At 43.9% G+C, this 25085-nt stretch overlaps 1 long non-coding RNA gene across 1 annotated transcript; it reads left to right on the forward strand.

Annotated features, from left to right (window-relative positions):
• The first annotated feature begins 13930 nt into the window (after nucleotides 1-13930).
• LOC129815422 (uncharacterized) lies at nucleotides 13931-19797 on the forward strand. The gene is made up of 5 exons (XR_008753426.1): nucleotides 13931-15755; nucleotides 15872-15990; nucleotides 16428-16544; nucleotides 16690-16842; nucleotides 16957-19797. It is a non-coding gene; the product is annotated as an uncharacterized LOC129815422 (long non-coding RNA).
• The last annotated feature ends 5288 nt before the right edge of the window (nucleotides 19798-25085 follow it).

A 25085-nucleotide genomic window follows, 5' to 3' on the forward strand; every position in this document is an offset into this window, starting at 1 on the left:
GTGGACCAATTCAGTTTGTGCGTGATGTGTACGCCGGGGAACTTAAAACTCTCCACCTTCTCCACTACTGTCCCGTCGATGTGGATAGAGGGCTGCTCCCTCTGCTGTATCCTGAAGTCCACGATCATCTCCTTTGTTTTGTTGACATTGAGTGGGAGGTTATTTTCCTGACACCACACTACGAGGGCCCTCACCTCCTCCCCGTAGGCCATCTCGTTGTTGTTGGTAATCAAGCCTACCACTGTAGTGTCGTCTGCCAACTTGATGATTGAGTTGGAGGCATGCATGGCCACGCAGTCGTGGGTGAACAGGGAGTACAGGAGAGGGCTGAGAACGCACCCTTGTGGGGACCCAGTGTTGAGGATCAGCGGGGTAGAGATGTTGTTACCTACCCTCACCACCTGGGGGCGGCCCGTCAGGAAGTCCAGGACCCAGTTGCATAGGGCGGGGTTGAGACCCAGAGTCTCGAGCTTGATGATGAGTTTGGAGGGTACTATGGTGTTAAATGCTGAGCAGTAATCGATGAACAGCATTCTCACATAGGTATTCCTTTTGTCCAGATGGGTTAGGGCATTGTGCAGTGTGATGGCGATTGCGTCGTCTGTGGACCTATTGGGGCGATAAGCAAATTGGAGTGGGTCTAGGGTGTCAGGTAGGGTGGAGGTGATATGGTCCTTGACTAGTCTCTCAAAGCACTTCATGATGACGGAAGTGAGTGCTACAGGGCGGTAGTCATTTAGCTCAGTTACCTTAGCTTTCTTGGGACAGGAACAATGATGGCCCTCTTGAAGCATGTGGGAACAGCAGACTGGGATAAGGATTGATTGAATATGTCTGTAAACACACCAGCCAGATGGTCTGCGCATGCTCTGAGGACGCGTCCGGGGATGCCGTCTGGGCCTGCAGCCTTGCGAGGGTTAACACGTGTCAGTGGCACTGTATTGTCCTCAAAGCGAGAAAAAAAGTTCTTTAGTCTATCTAGGAGCAAGGTATCGTGATCCGCGACGGGGATGGTTTTTCTTTTGTAGTCCGTGATTGACTGTAGACCCTGCCACATAACTCTCGTGTCTGAGCCGTTGAATTGCGACTCCACTTTGTGTCTGTACTGACGCTTAGCTTGTTTGATTGCCTTGAGGAGGGAATAGCTACACTGTTTGTATTCGGTCATGTTTCCGGTCACCTTGCCCTGATTAAAAGCAGTGTTTCGCGCATTCAGTTTTGCGCGAATGCTGCCATCAATCCACGATTTCTGGTTGGGGAAGGTTTTAATAGACGCTGTGGGTACAACATCACCGATGCACATGTTAATAAACTCGCACACCGAATCAGCGTATTCGTCAATGTTGTTGTTCGCCGCACATATCCCAGTCCACATGATCGAAGCAATCTTGAAGCGTGGAATCCGATTGGTCGGACCAGCGTTGAACAGACCTGAGCACAGGTGCTTCCTGTTTAAGTTTCTGTCTGTAGGCTGGGAGCAACAAAATGGACTCGTGGTCAGCTTTTCCGAAGGGAGGGCGGGGGAGGGCCTTATATGTGTCGCAGAAGTTAGAATAATAGTGGTCTAGGGTTTTGCCAGCCCTGGTAGCACAATCGATATGCTGATAGAATTTGGGGAGCCTTGTTTTCAGATTAGCCTTGTTAAAATCCCCGGCTACAATAAATGCAGCCTCAGGATATGTGGTTTCCAGTTTACAATGAACTTCTTTCAGGGCCGTCGATGTGTCTGCTTGGGGGGAATATACATGACTGTGATTATGATCGAAGAGAATTCTCTTGGTAGATAATGCGGTCGGCATTTGATTGTGAGGAATTCTAAGTCAGGTGAACAAAAGGACTTGAGTTCCTGTATGTTATTATGATCACACCACGTCTCGTTAATCATAAGGCATATACCCCTGACCTTCTTCTTACCAGAGAGATGCTTGTTTATGACGGCGCGATGCGTGAAGAAACCAGGTGGCTGTACCGACTCAGATAGCGTGTCCCGAGTGAGCCATGTTTCCGTGAAACAAAGAACGTTACAGTCTCGGATGTTTCTCTGGAATGCTACCCTTGCTCGGATTTCGTCTACCTTGTTGTCAAGAGACTGGACATTGGCGAGTAGTATGCTCGGGAGCGGTGCGCGATGTGCCCGTCTCCGGAGCCTGACCAGAAGACCGCTCTGTCTGCCCCTTCTACGGCGCCGTTGTTTTGGGTCGCCGGCTGGGATCTGATCTATTGTCCTGGGTGGTAGGCCAAACAAAGGATCCGCTTCGGAAAAGTCGTATTCCTGGTCGTAATGTTGGTGAGTTGACGTTACTCTTATATCCAATAGTTCCTCCCGACTGTATATAATAAAACCTAAGATTACCTGGGGTAGCAATGTAAGAAATAACACATCAAAAACACAAAATACTGGGCCTCCCCGGTGGCGCAGTGGTCTCGGGCACTGCATCGCAGCGATAGCTGTGCCACCAGAGACTCTGGGTTCGCGTCCAGGCTCTGTCACAGCCGGCCGTGACCGGGAGGTCTGTGGGGCGACGCACAATTGGCCTGGCGTCGTCCGGGTTAGGGAGGGTTTGGCCGGTCTCATCGCGCACTAGCGACTCCTGTGGCAGGCCGGGAGCAGTGCACGTTAACCAAGGTCGCCAGGTGCACGGTGTTTCCTCCGACACATTGGTGCGGCTGGCTTCCGGGTTGGATGCGCGCTGTGTTAAGAAGCAGTGCGGCTTGGTTGGGTTGTGTTTCGGAGGACGCATGGCTTTCGACCTTCGTCTCTCCCGAGCCCGTACGGGAGTTGTAGCGATGAGACAAGATAGTAACTACTAACAATTGGATACCACGAAATTGGGGAGAAAAAGCGGGTAAAATTAAAAAAATAATAATAATATATATATATATATATACACAAAAAAAAAAAAATACTGCTCGGAACGCGAAGCGGCCATCTCAACCACACGTCCATATATAGAGAGTAGTGTGCAATAAGAAAGACAGAGAGTGATGGGACATAAGATAGAAAACAGGAGCTGGAAGAGGTCAAACGATAGCACACGCACACACGGGCACACACACACGGGCACACACACACACACACACACACACACACACACACACACACACACACACACACACACACACACACACACACACACACACACACACACACCTGCTGTCCCTTGTTAATAGCCAGGCAGGAGCAGGACACACCAAACTGGAAAAGAAACACCAGGAACAGAATGACCATGTACTGAGAGAGGAGCAGTCAAGGACCCAGACCAACATTCAAAGGCTGCACAGACTGAGAGAATACATTTTTACTACTGACCCATATTCAGTAAAGTAAAACGAAACTCGCACACGAAACTCACACAGTGACCCATACCAAAGACTTTTGGAACATTATAGGCCAACTCTGCCTGCCCATACTGGTATGAATAGGACCGACATTGAAGATCTCCTTACTTGTATTGTTTTATTGTAAAGTGTGTTGCGATTGTGAGTGCCCTTTATATAAAGGATACGAAGAAGAGCATGACTTGGTGGTGGTTGAGGGCTCCAATGAGACCCACGATGGAGATAAGCAGTAGGAAGACGCCCACAGCGATGACCCCGCCGATGATGTGGATGCTGGACACGATGCCGAAGCCTTTCCCCCACGCTGCCACGCCGATCAGCAGCAGACCAACCAACTGGGGTTAAAGAGAGAGAAACTAAGTGAGGGGAGAATGAGACAAACACTGACACATTACACACTAGGGATTAACATGAGTAACCGGGATCCCGGGACTGTCCCGGGAACACTTTACAATCTTTACATAGTGGTGCAGCCAAGCCGATAAGGCGGCGCAGCACCCATTATTTGGGGAGAACCCTGGCATAGTGACCATATCTTGCTTTAAACGCGTTAAAATGGGCACTTACAATCTTTTCAGTATTTCCCAGGACTCATAGGATAAATATGAATTATTCACAGTATTGTAACTTGGTTGCTTTTCGGGAAAATATGAATCCCTAATACACACAGACATGGGCAAAGAAACGGACACTGACTATTGCTCGTATACACGCACACTTTTGTCCATCTTGGTGTCTATGAACTACAAGTAAACCTTTATTAGTGACAACCAGGCTATACCAGAAAAAATGAAAATTGGCCTAGCTAATCTAATATGTACCTTGAACACAGAGACTATTGGTTACTATTTTAAAATGGTTGGCCCCAAAACAGTCAGGGGGTATATACCTTCTAGGTATGAGACAAGACCTTATTGTGAATGTGTGCTTGGCTAACTTTTATTTTTTCCACAAGACCTTCACATGTCTATGATCTAATTGTGTCAAGTCGTATGCAACAGATTTGATACATGAGATTTTGTTGTTGTTAATGTTATTAGGATCCCAATTAGCTGATACCAATGGCGAAAGCTAGCCTTACTAGGGACTGACGCATGATGAAAAAGACATTAGACAAAATACTTTACAATTTACATACATTTTAAAACATTAACATATAGTGTCCATGTGCATCTATCAGTTACACATACATGTCAGTACAAACACACAAAAGGTGGGTCACATGGGGGAGAAGCATTGTGAGGTGTTGCTTTATTTGGTTTTTGAAACCAGGTTTGCTGTTCACTTGCGGTATATGAGATGGAAAGAAGTTCTATGCAATCTTCGCTCTGTATAAGATTGTATGTTTCTTTCAATTTGTTCTGGACCTGTGGCCTTTGAAAATATCCCTGGTGGTATGTCTGGTGAGGTAAGTGTGTCAGTGCTATGTGTAAATTACATTGTAAAATGTAAAAAATTTAGATTTTCCAACACTGGATATCTGATTTAACACTTGTCGAGATGTGCAGCGATATAATTAATCTTATATCAATGTGTTCCCTGTGCAGTAGCAATGCAATCACACGGGATTATGGTCATTAAAGGGCACAATAACAGTTAGCTATGTATGATTACTGGAGTTTCACGCCTCAAATGACTCGTACATACAGATCATTTCTAGTTATGGCTGTGGTTGACATTACAGAGATAATGCTGTTGTCTATGTTTACTATCACGAGATCTGTGACATAGCTAGCTACCCGTCACTTGTCGACAGAATCAGCTATGTCCTCTGACAAAGGTAAAGTATCGAGTTAGCTAGAGCATATCTGATGCCCTCTGAATGGGTACAAATACAATCAAATGTTAATTAGCGTACAGTAAGTAGCTAGCTACCCTTCCAGCATGTTTATACCGGACACACATACAATTCAACCTCTAACAGGTAATCAAGTCAATCATCAGAAATGATTTGTCACGTTACTGCCTGTAGTAAGCGCCACACATCCTTGCGTAATCATTTTCATGATCTTATCAAATTATATGTTAGCTAGCTAGCGTTAGCTGGTTAAAAGTTACTCCTTCAGAAAGCATAGATAAATGTTAGTAGCTAATAACTTGTTGACCGTGACAACATTTGCAGATGACAGTAAATTAGAGTCCATTGTTTGCTTCTAGCTAAATCTCAGTGAAACAATAATGGACATTGATCCTAGTTAGCTCTGTGCTAGTACTGCTGCTACCACTGTTAGCATCATCATTCTTCTGCTAGCTGGAAACATTAGCAACAACCAGTTAGCGACACTTACCATGTACACCACGTTGAGTGAACAAAGAGCATTTTTAGAACACGTAAATCCCCCACAAACCATCTTGAAGATATTCTATCTAACTTTGCCAACTACAAGGAATATTTCCCTCTGGACGTTGTTCACTATTTTGTTTACTTTCACAAAACCGAAGCTTGAGGAAGCACCGCTCACTCTTTAAACAGTACAACAGATATCCTGTCTCTGTCAATATCAGTGGGTGTGGTGAGAGAGGCTCTCACTTGTCTGTCATTGGTTTAGATATAGCAAAGATGATATATTTCAACCAATCATCATGGTCGAGACCATGTACTACAAATAAATGATCAAATATTGCAAATATATCCATGCATATGTCAACACATATGCTTTGGGATTTATAATTATTATTTTTTGTATTTTACATTTCTTTTTACTTTTACCCCTTTTTCTCCACGATTTTGTGGTATCCAATTGGTAGTTACAGTCTTGTCTCATCGCTGCAACTCCCGTACGGACTCGGGAGAGGCGAAGGTCGAGAGCCATGCGTCCTCCGAAACACAACCCAACCAAGCCGCACTGCTTCTTGACACGATGCCCACTTAACCCAGAAGCCAGTCGCACCAATGTGTTGGAGGAACAACTGTGCACCTGGCAACCATGTCAGCGTGTACTGTGCCCGGCCCGCCACAGGAGTCGCTAGTGTGCAATGGGACAAGGACATCCCTGCCGGCCAAACCCTCCCCTAACCCGAATTAGCTGGGCCAATTGTGCCCCGCCGCATGTGTCTCCCGGTCGCGGCCGGCTGCGACAGAGTCTGGACTCGAACACAGCTACAGCTACCTTAGACCACTGTGCCACGTCTTTTTTCCCTAACCATATTTGGAATCATTGTAAATGATTATCCGTCTGTACACTTATGACAGCTAATATTGTTGCGAAGCTCGAGTCGATTTACACAGGTCAACCATGCGATAACTGACTCCAGTATCCCTGCACATTGCCCTCAGACGAACCATCAAACAGGCAAAGCATCAATACAGGACTAAGATTGAATCCTATTACACCAGCTCTGACACTCGTCGGATGTGGCAGGGCTTGCAAACTATTATGGACTACAATGGGAAACCCAGCGTGAGCTGCCCAATGACGCGAGCCTACCAGACAAGCCTTTTATGTTCGCTTCGAGGCAAGCAACAGTGAAGCATGCACGAGAGCACCAGCTGTTCCGGACGACTGTGTGATCACGCTCTCCGTAGCTGATGTGAGCAAGACCTTTAAATAGGTAAAAGCTGCGGGGCCATTCGGATTACCAGGACGTGTGCTCAAAGCATGCACGGACCAACTGGCAAGTGTCTTCACTGACGTTTTCAACCTCTCCCTTACCGAGTCTGGAATACCTACATGTTTCAAACAGACCACCATAGTCCCCGTACCCAAGAAAGCAAAGGTAACCTGCCTGCCCAAAAAAACTTCCAAGAAGGCGTAGCAGTCGGACGTGTGTTTGTCTTGTCTTGTCCCGTCTTGTCCCGCGTAAATAGTCCTCGTATTTTTTGTATACATTTCGTATATATTTTAATTTCACTTTCCATCTTGGAACTGAATATACATTCCCGCAACCCGCCTCACCCAATGTGGTACGGATCTGCTATTTTTTATACTTTAGAACCGTAACCCCAATCAGAAGTTAGCCAGATAACTAGCTACTAGCTAGTAGTCAGTTAGCCACTGCTGCGGTCTTCGCCCTTAACTCAGACACCAGCCAGCTTCAGCTCGGGCAAATACCTGCCAGTCTGCAGGCGCGATATCAACCCAGAGAATACAGGACTGCTTTTTCTCTACCACATCACCGGATTCCTGACGCAAGCTCTGGACAATTACACCGGATCATCGTCGCTAGCTAGCTGCAACCAGGTGGCTACTACTGGCTAATACCTCTGTCCCGAAACAAGCACCAGTTAGCCTTGAGCTAGCCTCGAGCTAGGCCCATCTGCCGGCTAGCCGAAGAGGCCTACCAGCGAATTATTGGGCTACAATACCTCTTTTGCCAATTGGACCGGACCCTTTATTGCCGACACGGAGCCCCGCCGATCCATCACGACTGGTCTGCCGACGTAATTGTCCGAGGTGGTTTCAACAGGATTTTCCATTGCGACGTTTCTGAATACCCATCTGCTAATTATTAGCTGTCTTATCGGCTGCTATCTAAATAAATATACCGGATTTTTTTTTTTTTTTTTTTCCTGGGTCACTATATCTATTATGCCAATTGGATCGATCCCCTCTACCACACGGAACCCCACTAATCTACCGACGGAAACGGACGAGGTGACAAAAAAATAAAAAAATAAAAAAAATAAAAACAGACCTCCATCCCATGTTATCTTGCTACCGATAGCCAGCTACCCGGCCAGCTGTCTGGATCGCCGTGCCCCCAACCAACCTCTACTCACTGGACCCTTATGATCACTCGATTAAGCATGCCTCTCCTTAATGTAAATATGCCTTGTCCATTGCTGTTCTGGTTAGTGTTTATTGGCTTATTTCACTGTAGAGCCTCTATCCCTGCTCACTATATATCCAACCTCTCAGTTCCACCACCCACATATGTGATGACATCACCTGGTTTCAATGATGTTTCTAGAGACTATATCTCTCTCATCATCACCCATTACCTAGGTTTACCTCCACTGTATTCACATCCTACCATACGTTTGTCTGTACATTATTCCTTGAAGCTATTTTATCGCCCCCAGAAACTTCCTTTTACTCTCTGTTCTAGACGTTCCAAACGACCAATTCTCATAGCTTTTAGCCGTACCCTTATCCTACTCCTCCTCTGTTCCTCTGGTGATGTAGAGGTGAATCCAGGCCCTGCAGTACCTAGCTCCACTCCTATTCCCCAGGCGCTCTCTTTTGATGACTTCTGTAACCGTAATAGCCTTGGTTTCATGCATGTTAACATTAGAAGCCTCCTCCCTAAGTTTGTTTTGTTCACTGCTTTAGCACACTCTGCCAACCCAGATGTTTTAGCCGTGTCTGAATCCTGGCTTAGGAAGACCACCAAAAATTCCGACATTTTCATCCCTAACTACAAGATTTTCAGACAAGATAGAACGGCCAAAGGGGGCGGTGTTGCAATCTACTGCAAGGATTGCCTGCAGAGTTCTGTTTTACTATCCAGGACTGTTCCCAAACAATTTGAACTCCTACTTTTAAAAATCCACCTCTCTAAAAACAAGTCTCTCACTGTTGCCGCCTGCTATAGACCACCCTCTGCCCCCAGCTGTGCTCTGGACACCATATGTGAACTGATTGCCCCCCATCTATCTTCAGAGCTTGTGCTGCTAGGCGACCTAAATTGGAACATGCTTAACACCCCAGCCATCCTACAATCTAAGCTTGATGCCCTCAATCTCACACAAATTATCAATGAACCTACCAGGTATCACCCCAATTCCGTAAACACGGGTACCCTCATAGACATCATCCTAACCAACTTGCCCTCCAAATACACCTCTGCTGTTTTCAACCAAGATCTCAGCGATCACTGCCTCATTGCCTGCATCCGTAATGGGTCAGCGGTCAAACGACCTCCACTCATCACTATCAAACGCTCCCTGAAACACTTCAGCGAGCAGGCCTTTCTGATCGACCTGGCCGATGTATCCTGGAAGGATATTGATCTCATCCCGTCAGTAGAGGATGCCTGGATATTTTTTAAAAATGCCTTCCTCACCATCTTGAATAAGCATGCCCCATTCAAGAAATTTAGAACCAGGAACAGATATAGCCCTTGGTTCTCTTCTGACCTGACTGCCCTTAACCAACAGAAAAACATCCTATGGCGTTCTGCATTAGCATCGAACAGCCCCCGTGATATGCAACTTTTCAGGGAAGCTAGAAACCAATATACACAGGCAGTTAGAAAAGCCAAGGCTAGCTTTTTCAAGCAGAAATTTGCTTCCTGCAACACAAACTCAAAAAAGTTCTGGGACACTGTAAAGTCCATGGAGAATAAGAACACCTCCTCCCAGCTTCCAACTGCACTGAAGATAGGAAATACTGTCACCACCGACAAATCCATTATAATTGAGAATTTCAATAAGCATTTTTCTACGGCTGGCCATGCTTTCCACCTGGCTACCCCTACCCCGGTCAACAGCACTGCCCTCCCCTCTGCTACTCGCCCAAGCCTTCCCCATTTCTCTTTCTCCCAAATACAGTCAGCTGATGTTCTGAAAGAGCTGCAAAATCTGGACCCTTACAAATCAGCCGGGCTAGATAATCTGGACCCTTTCTTTCTAAAACTATCTGCTGAAATTGTTGCCACCCCTATTACCAGCATTTTCAACCTCTCTTTCGTGTCGTCTGAGATTCCCAAAGATTGGAAAGCAGCTGCGGTTATCCCCCTCTTCAAAGGGGGAGACACTCTAGACCCAAACTGCTACAGACCTATATCTATCCTACCCTGCCTTTCTAAGGTCTTCGAAAGCCAAGTCAACAAACAGATTACCGACCATCTCGAATCCCACCATACCTTCTCCGCTATGCAATCTGGTTTCAGAGCTGGTCATGGGTGCACCTCAGCCACGCTCAAGGTCATAAACGATATCTTAACCGCTATCGATAGGAAACAGTACTGTGCAGCCATATTCATTGACCTGGCCAAGGCTTTTGACTCTGTCAATCACCACATCCTCATCGGCAGACTCGACAGCCTTGGTTTCTCTAATGATTGCCTCGCCTGGTTCACCAACTACTTCTCTGATCGAGTTCAGTGTGTCAAATCGGAGGGTCTGTTGTCCGGACCTCTGGCAGTCTCTATGGGGGTGCCACAGGGTTCAATTCTTGGACCGACTCTCTTCTCTGTATACATCAATGATGTCGCTCTTGCTGCTGGTGAGTCTCTGATCCACCTCTACGCAGACGACACTATTCTGTATACTTCTGGCCCTTCTCTTGACACTGTGTTAACAACCCTCCAGGCGAGCTTCAATGCCATACAACTCTCCTTCCGTGGCCTCCAATTGCTCTTAAATACAAGTAAAACTAAATGCATGCTCTTCAACCGATCGCTGCCTGCACCTGCCCGCCTGTCCAGCATCACTACTCTGGACGGCTCTGACTTAGAATATGTGGACAACTACAAATACCTAGGTGTCTGGTTAGACTGTAAACTCTCCTTCCAGACTCACATCAAGCATCTCCAATCCAAAGTTAAATCTAGAATCGGCTTCCTATTCCGCAACAAAGCATCCTTCACTCATGCTGCCAAACATACCCTTGTAAAACTGACCATCCTACCAATCCTCGACTTTGGTGATGTAAGTCGCTCTGGATAAGAGCGTCTGCTAAATGACTTAAATGTAAATGTAAAAATGTCATTTACAAAATAGCCTCCAATACCCTACTCAATAAATTGGATGCAGTCTATCACAGTGCCATCCGTTTTGTCACCAAAGCCCCATATACTACCCACCACTGCGACCTGTACGCTCTCGTTGGCTGGCCCTCGCTTCACACTCGTCGCCAAACCCACTGGCTCCAGGTCATCTACAAGACCCTGCTAGGTAAAGTCCCCCCTTATCTCAGCTCGCTGGTCACCATAGCAACGCCCACCCGTAGCACGCGCTCCAGCAGGTATTTCTCTCTGGTCACCCCCAAAACCAATTCTTCCTTTGGCCGCCTCTCCTTCCAGTTCTCTGCTGCCAATGACTGGAACGAACTACAAAAATCAGGGGGAATTCAGGGGGAGATTTTCGGCACAACGCCAACGCCTCGTTATTGTTATGTAATTTTATTGTGCTACTTTTAATTAGATTTTTTACTTCATCATATTTTGTAAATATTTTCTTAACTCTATTTTTTGAACTGCATTGTTGGTTAAGGGCTTGTAGGTAAGCATTTCACGTAAGGTCTACCTACACCTGTTGTATTCGGCGCATGTGACAATTTTCTTTGATTTGATTTTGACATTGTAAATATGGTACTGGAATTGACTGACCCTGTATATAGTATGCTTACTTACGTGTGTTCTTCTTATATCTTATTTATCGTGTGTTTTTGTTCTACCTTATGTTATTTTTAGTATTAGAGCTTGCAAGAAAGGCATTTCATTGTACTTGTGCACGTGACATTACAACTTGAAACATATCATATGATATGTCATATACTTCACATATATAGCAACAAAGCCATACACTGCACACACACAATCTCTTCATATGGTGTCATAATTTTTCCGAGGACAAAACAAAACTCATCACCATTAATGCGGCGCTTTAAAACAAGGAAGTAGACATTGTAAGGCACAAACGGAGATATTTCAACATGCAACAGGAAATTTGCTCAAATTAATAACGTATTTTTTTATTAATGATGTAGGCTACAGACAGACGTTCTCAAGCTAAATGCAAAGGTTCGATTAGCCTTGCTTGAAGTGTTTGGAGAAGCGCGCTCAATTGGATAACGAATGACAATCTCGCGCCTTTAATCTCCGGAGACAGGTGTCAAGATGAACAGCAGTAACAAGTTATCGCTTTCCAATGCGATTCGGGCCGAGGTACGACGCCATGAAACTGTACAGAACAACTTTGCCAAAGTTTTCAATCAGTTGGAGAGGGTCGACGACCAACAGCTTCGCTCTGGTTTAAAAGTTTACCTTCACAGCATCCAAGGTAAGCGATTCAATAGGCCTAGCCCCAGGGCATGCTATTAGTTCCCATCAACATACTTTATCACGCAAAAATCGTGGGTGCATTGAAATTAAATTATAGCCTACCTGTAACGAAAATGAACTAATTTAAAACGTAATTTAAAAGTGCTGGCAGCTTGATATGGCATTGCATCTGTTCCTTTAGCCTTGCTGAAATTATTCACTTACACAAGAATTGGTTGTCAGACTTGTTTTTAGACTGTGCAGGGTGGTGTCTAGTTAGCTCTTATCATGACTCCAATTCCATTGCATTACATTGGGTCATTGGACGTCCCCTTTAGCCTTGTGAGGGAAATGCCCGACGCTGCCAAAATGCTAGATCTAAACTAAAATACGCCTTGCGATACATTTTTGGAAACATTTGGAACTTAACTTTCATATGAATTATAAATACAGAAGATACACTTACTGTAAACAGTTTATCAAAGTTGCACCTGGCTGTGTTTTGAGTAACACTTGTTTGCAACCAGAAATATGGAATGGTCCAATGGAAATGCCAGCACAAGGTGAGAAGATGTGTCATATCTCGGCTGGAGACTGTTATAGCCAGATGCATCTTTGCTAAACTACATACAGTAAGTGTATATTTTGTATTTGAAAGATTCGTTCTCGCTGGTATGAAAGTTAAGGTCCAAAGTTTTCCAAAACCGTATCGCAAATTAAGATTATTAACGTTTCTAAAAGTTAAAACAGAGTCTGGGGATTGTAATTCACGTGGAACCATCTGTGGTCTGATCTTTCAGCTGAGAACCCAAAAGAGGGCCTGTCATGCCAAATAGTTTCACCCTTTACGTCACAATAGGATTCGATAAATTCTAGCTTCTGTTCCTAGGGCTGTTGCGTGAACTTGCAAAATTCTGACCGGAATAAGAAATGAACCAAAGCGTCAGTTGTTATGCTGGTTGTTTGGCTCTATTTGATCTCGTAGGGGATGCGAGCAGTTCTAGTTCTATTTCACCGTTTAAACGCTCGCTCAGTCCGCGCAAAATGATTACCTCAGAATTGCTCTCTGTATTTGACGGTGACTACCTGCTGCCTACCTGCTGCTTCAGATGACTGGAAAGAGAACACTTTCTTTACCATGTATTTGTACATATTGTTAAATAGGAGTACATCATTTGTTGTTTTTATAGATTGACGTTGCTAGCTACTGTACTTCTATACCTCAGAATGCCTAGCCAGACCGTTTTATTTAGCTAAGCTAACGTTAGCTAGCTAGATAGCAAGCAAGCTATTATAACTGTTATTGCAGCTTTCTGTTTGTATGTAGCTTGCACTTCAATGGCATCCCTCGAGGAGATTTTCTTTTATCTTTCCAACCTGACGAAGTACTATGAAGACACCACTGATGTCGACAAGAGGCGCAACATTCAGAAAAATTCAGGGTAACGTTAAGCAGTTAACTTCAATTAGATAACTGGACATATTTAGCTATGTATAACCATTTTTCAACAACCATTTTCCCTCTAACGTTAGCTATAGTAGTTGCTAGCTATACATATAGTTCAGCGGAGGCTGCTGAGGGGAGGATGGCTCATAATAATGTCTGGAAGGGAGTAAATGGAATGGTACCAAACACGTGGTTTCCATGTGGTTGATACCATTCAATTGACTCCATTCCAGACATTATTATGAGCCATCCTCCCCTCAGCAGCCTCCACCGATATAGTTATATGTCTGTCATATTGAGGTGTCTAGCTATAAGTTAAACCTGATCAATCAAATGGATAGGTTTAAACTTGGTGTCTTCGCTAGACAGACAGAGGGGGAGGAAGAAAATGGGAGTGAAAGGATGAAAGTGAGAGGTAGGAAGAGTGGAAGACAGATGGAGAGAGAGAGAAACAGAGAGAGAAAGACAGTAGTGATTGAGGTTGAGGATATCCCTCTAGTGGTGTGGGGGCTGTGCTTTGGCAGAGTGGGTGGGGTTATATCCTTCCTGTTTGGCCCTGTCCGGGGGTTTCTTCGGATGGGGCCACAGTGTCTCCTGACCGCTCCTGTCTCAGCCTCCAGTATTTATGCTGCAGTAGTTTATGTGTCGGGGGGCTAGGGTCAGTTGGTTATACCTGGAGTACTTCTCCTGTCTTATCCAGTGTCCTGTGTGAATTTAAGTATGCTCTCTCTAATTCTCTCGTTCTCTCTTTCTCTCTGAGAACCTGAGCCCTAGGACCATACGTCAGGACTACCGGGCATGCTGACACCTTGCTGTCCCCAGTCCGCCCGGCCTTGCTGCTATTCCAGTTTCAACTGTTTCTGCCTGCGGTTACGAAACCCCTACCCGTCCCAGACCTGCTGTTTTCAACTCTTAATGATCGGCTATGAAAAGCCAACTGAGATTTATTCCTGATTATTATTTGACCATGCTTGTCATTTATGAACATTTTGAAAATCTTGGCTCTCTCTAATTTTCTCCTTCTCTCTTTCTCTCGGAGGACCTGAGCCCTAGGACCATACGTCGGGACTACCGGCCGTGGTGACTCCTTGCTGCCCCCAGTCCGCCTGGCCTTGCTGCTATTCCAGTTTCAACTCTTCTGCCTGCGGTTATGGAACCCCTACCTGTCCCAGACCTGCTGTTTTCAACTCTTAATGATCGGCTATGAAAAGCCAACTGAGATTTATTCCTGATTATTATTTGACCATGCTTGTCATTTATGAACATTTTTAAAATCTTGGCTCTCTCTAATTTTCTCCTTCTCTCTTTCTTTCTCTCGGAGGACCTGGGCCCTAGGACCATGCGTCGGGACTGCCGCCCGTGGTGACTCCTTGCTGTCCCCAGTCCGCCTGGCCTTGCTGCTATTCCAGTTTCAGCTGTTCTGCCTGCGGTTATGGAACCGCCACCTGTCCCAGACCTGTTGTTTTTCAACTCTTAATGATCAGCTATGAAAAGCCAACTGAAAATTATTCATGATTATTATTTGACCATGCTTGTCACTTATGAACATTTTTGAACATCTTGGCATAGTTCTGTTATAATCTCCACCCGGCACAGCCAGAAGAGGACTGGCCACCCCTCATAGCCTGGTTCCTCTCTAGGTTTCTTCCTAGGTTTTGGCCTTTCTAGGGAGTTTTTCCTAGCCACCGTGCTTCTACACCTGCATTCTAGCTGTTTGGGGTTTTAGGCTGGGTTTCTGTACAGCACTTCGAGATATTATCTGATGTACGAAGGGCTATATAAAATAAAATTGATTGATTGATAGTGCAAATATACTTAGACTTGAGTATTTCAACAACTCTTCTCTTCCAACTTGTTAGGCAATCATATCTACCTACGGGGAAGGATGGCCAGCCACACAGAAGGTTGATTTTTACTAAGGAGAAGGAGGCCATGCTGACAGAAATGCATGTGTACATTTTTGGAGTGAAGCGCATGAATGCCAAAATGTACCTAATCTTCTTCTGACATGGAATTGTCAAGGATGTGGACAGCGGGGCAAGTAAAATAACCTTTTGTTTATCAATCACATTCTATTATATCTGAAATTATTATTATTTCAATTAATGTCATATCAGAGAGCACACAATGTTTACATTTGTCACTTTTTGCTTAAAGGTCAGTACCATGTCTAGCCTGCCATAAGTTTGAGAGGGCGAAGACAGTGGCACTGGAGATAAAGCCCATCAAAGTTGTTTCACCATGGCACATGATCGGTTCACCATGGCACATGATCGGTAAGTCTCCCAATTCAAATTTTGCCCTGATTAGTTGTTTTGGAATGGTTTCTTTATTTGACCACAGCATAGTTCAATATTATAGAATGTGTGTGTGTAACGGATGTGAAATGGCTAGCTAGTTAGCGGGTACGCGCTAATAGCGTTTCAATCAGTTACGTCACTTGCTCTGAAACCTAGAAGTAGTGTTGCCCCTTGCTCTGCAAGGGCCGCGGCTTTTGTGGAGCGATGGGTAACGGCGCTTCGTGGGTGACTGTTGTTGATGTGTGCAGAGGGTCCCTGGTTCGCGCCCGTGTCGGGGCGAGGGGACGTACTAAAGTTATACTGTTACATGTGTGTGTGTCAGTATCCTTACAAATACAAAAATCTGCAGACTGTATGACACAGATACAGGTAAGAATAAAGTAATCTTCTCTCTAACACTTTTTAAATGTTAGGGGTGGACCTCATTGGACCCTTCACGAAATCCAGGAATGGCAACAGCTGGTGTTTTCCAGCGACCGATCACTTTCAAGTTGGTGGAGGCAATACCCATTACAGTCAGTAAAGGAAGAGTATGTGCTTAACTCTAAATTCCCTAATGTAACCCATTAAAAAGGGTTTTGTTTTTAACAATTTGTTATTCCATGGTACATACATAATCAGACATATTTCAATATCTTACATTGTCAAAAGATATCGCTTTTCTACCCCCTCCAGGTTTGGTGGATGGACAAACCAGACCCTCAAGACTGCCATGAGCAAGTCCCTTGATACCAGGAAGGGTGGGAGAACAACCTGAAGGCAATTCTCTTTGCGCACAACAGCAGCATCCAGGCCAAGTATGGATGGGAGCCGCAGCTGTTGACTGAGGTAAACAATGCAATTTTATATAGAATTATTGCATATACTGTAGTCTTTCAAATTTGTGAGTGTCTTTTAGTGTTGTTGTTTGTCTATTGCTATTTTTGTATAACTTACTTTCAGATCTCTGAAACCCCACCTGATGTGGTGGAAGTGTTCGATCCAGATTAGAACGCCTTCAAGTACCACCTTCAGGCACAGACTGAGAAGGATGTGGAGGTTTTTGACCAGGAAAAATGATTGCCCGCTGTTAATTTATGTTGTAACGCTGCAGTAATCCATCAAATTTTCTCACAGTAAAGTGTAACCTGTGTGGTTGCTTGTTTACTTCTCTATCTCCTACCTTTTTCATTTTAACTCTGCTCCTGTTCTCCAGTACCTAGGGGTTCTGCCCAACACCCAGACGTGGATCCACCTTATGTCATCCATTACCAACCACCCTCCAACTTTTCATTACATCATCTACAGCTACTGTTGTTGTCATTATCTGCTAAGAGTTGTCTTGCTCTTATCATTCTGGGCACGTAATATGTTAGATACACAGATGAACTAAAAACACTAGCACTGCAAACACTCAGAACAAAGAGAGCAGCAGTGCCTGGACTTTGCAGTCTCCCTCTTCAAGTCCCCCTTCTGAGACTGGCTGCCTGTTGAGAACAAGTGACAGGCAGAATTCCACACACCAGAATTCAGTATTTTAGTCTATGATTGCCACGTGAGTATACAAAAAATATGTGAAAATAAATGAATGACATAACTACCAAAAACGATCAAAGTTTCATAAGGTGTTCATTATTGTAAGTTGTAAGGTATCTTTTGACGATATTTATTTGTTCCACATTATTCATTATTGTATCCTAGGACCTACTGATTATAGAAAAAAAAATCATAGAGGACTACTGAAATTATATTATTTCAGTGCAGGTTAAGATAAAAACATGGCACCCAGACAAGCCAGTGTATGAATCAAAGGGGTTTGCATATGAATAGAGTGGAAATTAGCTGACTTCCTGATCTGTAATGTATGTAACATTAATGTGTCAAGCAGGTTACGTTTTCTTTGCCATTTCTGCAACGTAGCAACGTTTAAGACATGGATTTCATGTTGTAATGATAACAATGTACCCACAAGTAGTTCAAATTAATGTTTTCATTTTATTAGCTAAACAAAACTAGTTTAAACAGCGAAATTGTCGCGGAAAGCAGCTTTGTTTGCATAGTGATGATGAAAAGAATGTAATTTAGTTTGTAATGATCTCCAAAATTCTAATCATTATGTTGTCACACCGTTGATATAGCAATGGACACTAATAGTTTATCGAATAACAATGTGACGTAGAGGGGACACTATTTGGCAATGCAAGCCCCATGGGTTCTCGAAAGCTAGGGTAGTCATGTCCCATGTCCCTTACATGACCGACAACCTCCATAGTTTTTTTTAAAAGTCTGGTGTAATTGCAGAGAACTTATGATAACTAAGCATGAAGAAAGTGTTTGAGAACCTATTTACAAATGGCAGAGAGAGGTTGCAGCATCACTCTTCCCATAACATGTAGGTCTGAGCCTAAATTACAGAAAGGGAAGGAAGTTACCCTGTACAACCTCTTAAAATAGGTCACTATACTCACTTATTACTGGTAATAGCATTTTCATTTTTAATAGCTTCTATGACATGAGAAAGTGTGTGTGTGTGAAAATGCACATCCAATATTCATACACTTATATGGATGCACATAATGTATATTATAAATATGAGGCACTGGGACATGATTTGTTGTGTTATACTTTATCAATATCTGTTGAAATTGAAGTGATGTCTAGACTGTTTTCACCGAAGTGCAGCTTCAGACTCTCTATTTATACTTCATCACTGAGATTCTATTTTGATTCAGAGACCGAACAACCCAAGGCTTGTCTGAACACTCTGATTCTCTTTTTATCCCATTGTCTCCTCACTTCAGCTGAGAAAGTGGAAGTCCTATATTAGAGCTCACTCTACTTAGCTGACCTCTATCCAAAATGGTTTTGTAACTGCCTCAGCTCCTGTACACACCCAGTATCCATAGAGAAATACATACTCACTTTTTATCTGACTCTAATAAAGTATCTGTATGATGTGTGTTCAGCTTGAGACCAAACGGATTGAGAGTGCGAGGAATGCTAATTGCAGAGGTTGAAGTGATCAATGAACCCACAGTATTTAAACACTTCACCCCAAAGCCCACATTTTAGTCTTTTTGTAGGGTATATGTCCCAAATGGCACCCTATTCCCTTTATAGTGCACCACTTTGGACCAGGACCTAGGTCCAAGGTAGTGCACTATGTAAAAAAATAGGGTGCCCATAGGATGCAGATTCAGTTTCTAACCGGGTGTGTGTCAGGTCCAAGGTTATTATAGTAAACTAAAACTGAACTAAAGATGGGGGAAAAATTGTTATCTGAAATAAAATAATTAACAGACCCGTTTGAAACTATTATATTTGACTCCAAAACGAACTAAAGTCAAATAAAAACCATCATGAATTATGTTTTTTCTTTTTTTCTTCTAAACTTTGGGCAAAAATAAAATGGGGTTTTCAAGCCGGGTAAATTCTGACAGGAGATGTCGATGTTGTTACGAATCCCGCCGAAGATGGTGCCTCTTCCCGTTCGGGCGGCGCTCGGCGGTCGTCGTCTCCGGCCTACTAGCTGCCACCGATCCCCTTTTCTGTTTCATTTAGTTTTGTCTGATTTGTTGCACCTGTTTTGTGTTTAGGTTTATTGTGGGATATTTAAACCCAGTTGGCCCGCCGACTTTTGTGCGGGCTTGTTTATCTGTTTGTGGTGTCGTATTTTCTTGTTGTGTCTGTTCCATGTGGATTTTGTCCTGTTTGTTTTGGACTGTACTTGACGCGCCCTTGAATGTGTGGCGTAGCCGTCTCGTTATATTCTTTTGGAATATTAAATCCACTAGCTTCTCACTACCCTGCTCTCTGCGCCTGACTCCTTCATCACCACTTTTGGAATTGTGACAGATGTTTCAAAAAGGCCTAGCTTGTGTATCACTACCACTAGTTATCACCAGCTAACAGGGAAGACATCCACTACTTTGTGTCCCTAACACTAAAACTGAAACAAAATAATATAAAAACAAAATATATACGTTCTTATAGAACTCAAACTAAAGAAAAAGTAGTAAATCATGTCTGAAAACTAATTGAGACTAAACTGAATTTCAAATAAAATGGAAAAACTAACAGAAATAAAAATGTATATAAAACCACAAAACTATAATAACATTGGTCAGGCCCCGTCTCAGTCAGCCCACTACGCGACAGCTACAGTAGAAACTGAGACAGGACTGAATAGAGAGACACTGATGTTTCAGTGTGAACATGCTGTGTTGACAGAAATTCATGTTCCTTCAAGTAATGCAGACAACACCTTGTATCTCTCTTCCTTTACAGTATGTCTTTGTGATTTCTATTGCTGTCTATACAGCCTGATATTTTTGCTGCTGTTTTCGCTAAAGCTGCAATATGTAACTTTTTGGGTGACCCGACCAATTTCACATAGAAATGTGAGTAATAGATCTGTCTATAACAAGTCTAAGAAGCGGTAGATCAAATCAAATCGAATCAAATCAAATTTTATTAGTCACATGTGCCGAATACAACAAATGTAGACCTTACAGTGAAATGCTTACTTATGTGCCCCTAACCAACAATGCAGTTTTAAAAAATATGGATAAGAATAAGAAATAAAAGTAACAAGTAATTAAAGAGCAGCTGTAAAATAACAACAGTGAGACTATATACAGGGGGGTTCCGGTACAGAGTCAATGTGCGGGGGCACCGGTTAGTTGAGGTAATATGTACATGTAGGTAGAGTTATTAAAGTGATTATGCATAGATGATAACAACAGAGAGTAGCAGTGGTGTAAAAGAGGGGGAGGGGGGGCAATGCACATAGTCTGGGTAGCCATTTGATTAGATGTTCAGGAGTCTTATGGCTTGGGGGTAGAAGCTGTTTAGAAGCCTCTTGGATCTAGACTTGGCACTCCGGTACAGCTTGCCGTGCGGTAGCAGAGAGAACAGTCTATGACTAGGGTGGCTGGAGTCTTTGACAATTTTTAGGGCCTTCCTCTGACACCGCCTGGTATAGAGGTCCTGAGGGGCCCCTGTGTTAAGGATCAGCGTGGTGAATGTGTTGTTACCTACCCTTACCACCTCAGGGCGGCCCGTCAGGAATTCCAGGATCCAGTTGCAGAGGAGGTGTTTACTCCCAGGGTCCTTAGCTTATTGATGAGCTTTGAGGGCACTATGGTGTTGAATGCTGAGCTGTAGTCAATGAATAGCATTCTCACATAGGTGTTCCTTCTGGGAAATGACAGTGTGGTTAAGGGCAGTGTGGAGTGCAATAGAGATTGCATCATCTGTGGATCTGTTAGGGTGGTATGCAAATTGGAGTGGGTCTAGGGATGATGGTGTTGATGTGACCCATGACTCATGGCTACAGACGTGAGTGCTATGGGTCGGTAGTCATTTAGGCAAGTTACCTTAGTGTTCTTGGGCACAGGGACTATGGTGGTCTGCATAAAACATGATGGTATTACATACTCGGACAGGGAGAGGTTGAAAATGTCAGTGAAAGCACTTGCCAGTTGGTCAGCGCACGCTCGGAGTACACATCCTGGTAATCCGTCTGGCCCTGCGGCCTTGTGAATGTTGACCTGTTTAAAGGTCTTACTCACATCGGCTGGGGAGAGCGTGATCACACAGTCTTCCGGAACAGCTGGTGCTCTCATGCATGTTTCAGTGTTATTTGCCTCGAAGCGAGCTTAGAAGAAGTTTAGCTCGTCTGGTAGGCTTGTGTCACTGGGCAGCTCTCGGCTGTGCTTCCCTTTGTAGTCTGTAATGGTTTGCAAGCCCTGCCACATCCGACGAGCGTCAGAGCTGGTGTAGTACGATTCGATCTTAGCCCTGTATTGACACTTTGCCTGTTTAATGGTTCGTCGGAGGGCATAGCAGGATTTCTTAAAAGCTTTCCGTGTTAGAGTTCTGCTCCTTGAAAGCAGCAGCTCTAGCCTTTAGCTCAGTGCGGATGTTGCCTGTAATCCATGGCTTCTGGTTGGGGTCTGTACGTATGGTGACTGTGGGGACGACGTCATTGATGCACTTATTGATGAAGCCAACAATTGATGTGGTGTACTCCTCAAAGCCATCAGAGGAATCCCGGAACATATTCCAGTCTGTGCTAGCAAACAGTCCTGTAGCCTAGCATCTGTTTCATCTGACCACTTTTTATTGATCTAGTCACTGGTGCTTCCTGCTTTAATTTTGGCTTGTAAGCAGGAATCAGGAGGATAGAATTATGGTCAGATTTGCCAAATGGAGGGCGAGGGAGGAGGGAGAGCTTTGTATGCGTCTCTGTGTGTGGAGTAAAGGTGTCCCAGAGTTTTTTTTCCCTCTGGTTGCACATTTACAGTGGGGCAAAAAAGTATTTAGTCAGCCACCAATTGTGCAAGTTCTCCCACTTAAAAAGATGGGAGAGGCCTGTAATTTTCATAATAGGTACACTTTAACTATGACAGACAAAATGAGAAAAAAAATCCAGAAAATCACATTGTAGGATTTTTAATGAATTTATTTGCAAATTATGGTGGAAAATAAGTATTTGGTCAATAACAAAAGTTTATCTCAATACTTTGTTATATACCCTTTGTTGACAATGACAGAGGTAAAACGTTTTCTGTAAGTCTTCACAAGGTTTTCACACACTGTTGCTGGTATTTTGGCCCATTCCTCCATGCAGATCTCCTCTAGAGCAGTGATGTTTTGGGGCTGTTGCTGGGCAACACGGACTTTCAACTCCCTCCAAAGATTTTCTATGGGGTTGAGATCTGGAGACTGACCTGAAATGCTTCTTACGAAGCCACTCCTTCGTTGCCCGGGCGGTGTGTTAGGGATCATTGTCATGCTGAAAGACCCAGCCACGTTTCATCTTCAATGCCCTTGCTGATGGAAGGAGGTTTTCACTCAAAATCTCACGATACATGGCCCCATTCATTCTTTCCTTTACACGGATCAGTCGTCCTGGTCCCTTTGCAGAAAAACAGCCCCAAAGCATGATGTTTCCACCCCCATGCTTCACAGTAGGTATGGTGTTCTTTGGATGCAACTCGGCATTCTTTGTCCTCCAAACACGACGAGTTGAGTTTTTACCAAAAAGTTCTATTTTGGTTTCATCTGACCATATGACATTCTCCCAATCTTCTTCTGGATCATCCAAATGCTCTCTAGCAAACTTCAGACGGGCCTGGACGTGTACTGGCTTAAGCAGGGGGACACGGCTGGCACTGCAGGATTTGAGTCCCTGGCGGCGTAGTGTGTTACTGATGGTAGGCTTTGTTACTTTGGTCCCAGCTCTCTGCAGGTCATTCACTAGGTCCCCCCGTGTGGTTCTGGGATTTTTGCTCACCGTTCCTGTGATCATTTTGACCCCACGGGGTGAGATCTTGCGTGGAGCCCCAGATCGAGGGAGATTATCAGTGGTCTTGTATGTCTTCCATTTCCTAATAATTGCTCCCACAGTTGATTTCTTCAAACCAAGCTGCTTACCTATTGCAGATTCAGTCTTCCCAGCCTGGTGCAGGTCTACAATTTTGTTTCTAGTGTCCTTTGACAACTCTTTGGTCTTGGCCATAGTGGAGTTTGGAGTGTGACTGTTTGAGGTTGTGGACAGGTGTCTTTTATACTGATAACAAGTTCAAACAGCTGCCATTAATACAGGTAACAAGTGGAGGACAGAGGAGCCTCTTAAAGAAGAAGTTACAGGTCTGAGAGCCAGAAATCTTGCTTGTTTGTAGGTGACCAAATACTTATTTTCCACCATAATTTGCAAATAAATTCATTAAAAATCCTGCAATGTGATTTTCTGGATTCTTTTTTCTCATTTTGTCTGTCATAGTTGAAGTGTACCTATGATGAAAATTACAGGCCTCTCTCATCTTTTTAAGTGGGAGAACTTGCACAATTGGTGGCTGACTAAATACTTTTTTGCCCCACTGTAACATGCTGATAGAAATTTGACAAAATGGATTTAAGTTTCCCTGCATTAAAGTCCCCGGCTACTAGGATCGCCGCCTCTGTGTGAGCGTTTTTCTTGCTTATGGCGCAATACAGCTCATTCCATGCTGTCTTAATGCCGGCCTCTGACTGTGGTGGTATGTAAACAGCTACGATAAATACAGATGAAAACTCTAGGTAGATAGCGTGGTCTACAGCTTATCATGAGATACTCTAGACTTCCTTAGATATCGTGCACCAGCTGTTATTTACAAAAATACATAGTCCGCTGCCCCTTGTCTTACTAGATGCTGCTGTTCTATCCTGCCGGTACAGCATGTAACCATGTATGTTGATAGTGTTTTTGTTCAGCCACGACTTGAAGCATAAGATATTAGAGATTTGAATGTCCCGTTGGTAGTGTAATCTTCCACGTAGGTCATCAATTTTATTCTCCAAAGATTGCACGTTTGCTAGCAGAATGGAAGGAAGTGGAGGTTTATTCGATCGCCTATGAATTCTCCGAAGGCAGCCCGTTCTCTGGACCCTTTTTCTCCACCTCCTCTTCACGCAAATCATGGGGATCTGGGCTTGTTCCCGAGAAAGCAGTATATCATTCACGTCAGGCTCGTCAGACTCATTAAAGGAAAAAAATAATTCTGCCAGTCCATGGTGAGTAATCGCAGTCCTGATGTCCAGAAGTTATTTTCGGTCATAAGAGACGGTAGCGGCAACATTATGTACAAAATAAGTTACAAAATAAGTTACAAACAACGCAAATAAACAAAAAAAACAACATAATCAGTTGGGGACAGGTAAAACGTCAGACTTCTTCTCTGGCGTCATTTAAAAAAAAAATCAAGATCTGTTATATGTGCTCTATTTCTATGCTTCCTGTTAAGTTTCCGTTTTGCACACCAGCTTCAAACAGCTGAAAACAAAAAGTGGTTATGGAAAAGACATTTTACAGCGGTTTAGATGTTATAATGATTCTTTGCACTTGTTTTGCTTGTTTTGTCACATGAACTGAAATTAGGCTAACTATTCGAATTTTAGCAACGAGGAAATGACGGAGCGATTTCTACATATTGCACCTTTAAAAATGGTAGCCTTTCCTCATCCTTACAGCACTGCACATCAAGCTACTTCCTCTCTGTAGTCTGTCTGCAGAGCCACTTCCTGCCTCAAGGAGACAGGCAGACCAT

This window comes from Salvelinus fontinalis, chromosome 18 (assembly GCF_029448725.1).
Source record: "Salvelinus fontinalis isolate EN_2023a chromosome 18, ASM2944872v1, whole genome shotgun sequence".
Classification (NCBI taxonomy): domain Eukaryota; kingdom Metazoa; phylum Chordata; class Actinopteri; order Salmoniformes; family Salmonidae; genus Salvelinus; species Salvelinus fontinalis.